Source organism: Cervus elaphus, chromosome X (genome assembly GCF_910594005.1).
Source record: "Cervus elaphus chromosome X, mCerEla1.1, whole genome shotgun sequence".
Taxonomy (NCBI): Eukaryota; Metazoa; Chordata; class Mammalia; order Artiodactyla; family Cervidae; genus Cervus; species Cervus elaphus.
Genome location: NC_057848.1, coordinates 134,580,449 through 134,584,754, shown reverse-complemented (window position 1 = coordinate 134,584,754; position 4,306 = coordinate 134,580,449).

Genomic DNA, 4,306 nt, shown 5'->3' with positions numbered 1-4,306 from the left:
ATGATGGCCATTCTGACCCATGTGAGGTGATATCTCATTGCAGTTTTGATTTGCATAATCTTTAATAATGAGCAATGTTGAGCGTTTTTTCATGTGTTTGTTAGCCATCTGTATGTCTTCTTTGGAGAAATGTCTGTTTAGGTCTTTTCCCCACTTTTTGATTGGGTTGTTTTTCTGGTATTGAGTTGTATGAGCTGCTTGTATATTTTGGAAATTAATCCCTTGTCAGTTGTTTCATTTGCTATTATTTTCTCCCATTCTGAGGGCTGTCTTTTCACCTTGCTTAGTTTTATTGAGTAGTATTCCATTCTACAGCTGCATCACAATTTGTTTATCCATTCACCTGTTGATGGACATCTGGTTTGTTTACAATTTGGAGCTATTACAGATAAAGTTGCTATGAACATTCGTGTATAAGCCTTTGTATAGATATATGCTTTCTTTTCTTTCTTTTCTCTTAGTTAAATACATAGGGGTAGAATACTGGATCATAAAGTAAAGTGAAGTGAAGTCACTCAGTCGTGTCTGATTCTTTGCGACCCCATGGACTGTAGTCTACCAGAATCCTCAGTCCATGGGATTTTCCAGGCAAGAATACTGGAGTGGGTTGCCATTTCCTTCTCCAGGGGATCTTCCTGACCCAGGAATCGAACCTGGGTCTCCCACATTGTAGGCAGACGCTTTACCGTGTGAGATACCAGGGATAAAATAGGTATATGTTTAACTCTTAAAAAACTGCCAGGCATTTTACAAAGTGGTTGTACCATTTTACATTTCTACCAGTAGTTTAAGAAAGTCCCCCCAGAAAAAAAAAAGAAAGTCCCAGTTCCTCTGCATCCTTGCCAATACATGGTATAGTCAGTCTTTTTAACTTTTGCCATTCTAATAGGTATGTAATGTTTTCTTGTGGTTCTAATTTACATTTCCCTAAAGGGAATACTGACATTGAGCATCTTTTTAAGTGCTCTTTTGCCATCCATATATCTTTTTTAGTGAAGTATCTAATCAAATCACTTGCTAAAATTTTATTGGGTTGTTTGTTTCCTTACTATTGAGTTTTGAGAGTTATTTATATCTCTTAAACACAAATCCCTTGTAAAACATATGCTTTGTACTTAGAAATAGAATTACCATATAACCCAGCAATTCCATTTCTAGATTTAGACTCCCCAGAATTGAAAGCAAGGACTTAAAGAGATCATTTGTACACCTATGTTCATAGCAGCATTATTCACAATAGCTGAAAGGTGAAAACAACTCAAGTGTCTTTCAATAGATAACAGATAAGTAAAACGTGGTATATCCATACAATGGAATAATATTCAACTTTATAAAGGAAGGAAATTCTGACACTTGCTACAACATAGATGAATCTTAAAGACATTATACTACATAGAATAAGCCAATCACAAAATGATGAATACTGTATGTTTCTACTTACATGATGAAGTGCCTAGAGTAGTCAAATCCACCGAGATAGAAAGTAGGACGGTGATCCCTAGGGACTGGAGGAGGGAAGAATGGGAGTTTAATGGGTATAAAGTTTAGTTTTACAAGATAGAAAGAGTTCTGGAGATTGGTTGTACAATGTCATGAATGTACTTAACACTGATTAAACTGTACACTTAAAATGGTTAAGATGGTGAATTTTATGTTATATAAAAATTGCCACAACTAAAATATCTTAAATATGTTTTATAAATATATTTCCCAGTTTGTGGCTTGTCTTTTCATTCTTTTGTGTCATTCAAAGGACAGAAGTTTTTCATTTCGATAAAGTTCGATTTATCACTTAGGGAGGGATGGCACTTTTGGTATTGTATCTAAAAAGCCTTTGCCTAATCCCAGGGCACATTTTCCTGCCTCTTTACATGCCTGGCAATCTTTATTTTTCTTTTACACGCCACCCCCCAGCCTGGTCATCTTTGATTCAATGATAAACATTGTAAATCTTATCTTGTAAGGTGCCAGACGTTTCTGTATACCTATAAATATTTTTAACCTTTGTCTGGGATGCAGTTCAACTATGTGGACATAGATTTATCCTTTTGACTCTTGCTTTCCTGATATTTGTTAGGTGGGTCTGGAGCAGTCTAGGACTAATTATTCCCCATTACTGAGGCAAGATCTTCCTGAGTACTTCTAGTTTTGCCTGTTAATTGAGGTGTTTAACCATTTACATGTAATGTAATTTTTTTTTTTTGATGGTTAGGTTTGAGTCTAACATCTTGCTATTTGTTTTCTGTCTGCCCCACATGCTCTTTGTTCCCTTTTTTCTCTTTCACTAACTTTTTTTGGGGGGTCTTAATTGAGTATTTTGTATAATAAAGTTTTATCACCTTTGTTAGCTAATAGCAGAAGAGGAAGTCAAAGAATCAAAACCCAAGAAGATTTAATCGTGTTGTTGCTGTCTTCAAGATGGAGGGGGCCGTGTGTCAAAGATGGTGGGCAACCTCTAGGAGCTGAAGGACAGCTAGTGGACAGCTGGCAAGGAAACACAGACCTCAGTTCAACACAAACAGGGAACTGAAGTATAACAACAAAAGAACTTGGAAGTGCATTTTTCCCCATAAAACTGCCAAACAAGAACTCTACCTGGCCAACAATTTGATTTCAGCCTCTGACACCCTCATCAGAGAACTAAGCAACACTGTGCCTGGCTTCTGACCTATATAACTATGAGCTAATAAACAGATGTTGTCTTAAGCTGCCAAATTTGTGATAATTTGTTATACAGCAATAGATAATAAATTACAGATATTTTTAAATTTTAGTAGCTGTCTTAGGGTTTATACTACACATAGCTAACTCATTAGTCTACATCTAAGTGACATTTTAACACTTCATTTATAGTATAAGAAACCTTACAATAGGATCCTTCCATTTCTCTCTCTTGGCCTTTAAGCTGCCGTTCAGTTCAGTTCAGTCGTGTCTGACTCTTTGTCACCCCATGGACTGCAGCACGCCAGGCTTCCCTGTCCATCACCAACTCCCAGAGCTTGCTCAAACTCATGTCCATCTCATTCTCTGTCATCCCCTTCTCCTCCTGCCTTCAATCTTTCCCAGCATCAGGGTCTTTTCTAATGAATCAGCTCTTCGCATCAGGTGGCCAAAGTATTGGCGCTTCAGCTTCAGCATCAGTCCTTCCAATGAGTATTCAGGGTTGATTTCCTTTAATAAAGGATGCACTGGTTGGATCTCCTTGCAGTTCAAGGGACTCTCAAGAGTCTTCTCCAGCACCACAGTTCAAAAGCATCAATTCTTCGTGCTCAGCTTTCATTATAGTCCAACTCTCACATCCACACATGACTACTGGAAAAACTATAGCTAGACGGACTAGACGGACCTTTGTTGGCAAAGAATGTCTCTGCTTTTTAATATGCTATCTAAGTTGGTCATAACTTTTCTCCCATATTCCATAGCAATTGTTGTTTAACCTCAACTTTCACATCCGTCACAAATCCCATAATACAGTATGATTATTTTTGTTTAGTCAATTGTCCTTTAAAGAGATTTACATAATAAGAAAAAGTCTTATATATTTATCTATGTAGTTAGCTTTTTGTGGTGCTCTTCATTCCTTTGTGTAGATCCAGATTTCCATCTGGTATCACTTTCCTTCTGCCTGAAGGACATCCTTTAACATTTCTTGTACTGCTTGGGTGCTGGTTATGAATTCTTTCAGCTTTCAAGTGACTGAAAATGACTTTTTATTGCTTTACATTATGAAGAATATTTTCCCCAGGTGTAGAATGCTAGTTTTCTTCTCATTTCTTGTGTTTGTTGAATTTCTAGGATCTGTGGGTTTATAATTTCCATGAAGTCTAGAGTGTTTTGTCCAGTATTTCTTCAAATACTTTTTTCTGTCCTTCTCCCTTTTCAGGGGCACCAGTTATCACATACTAGACCTCCTAAAGTTATCAAACATCTCACTTATGCTTTTTTAATTTTTAAAAAATTTAAATAGTTTCAATTACTATATCTACACATTCACTATTTTTTTCTCCTCCAGAATTATAAAGGGCACCTACCAAAAAACCTATATCTAACATAAGAGTTTATAGTAAAATATTGAACATTTTCTCCTTAAAAGCAGGGGCAAAGTAAGAATTCCATTCTCATCACTTCTATTCAACACGATACTAGAAGCCTCAACCAGTGCAACAGGGAAGAAAAATAAAAGGCATAGAGAGGTCTGTTTGCAATTGACAGAATTGTTTATTTAGAAAACCTTAAGGAATATACACAACTACTACCTAATTTCTAAATTCACAGACGACAACATTAATTTTTTAAAACTCAATTG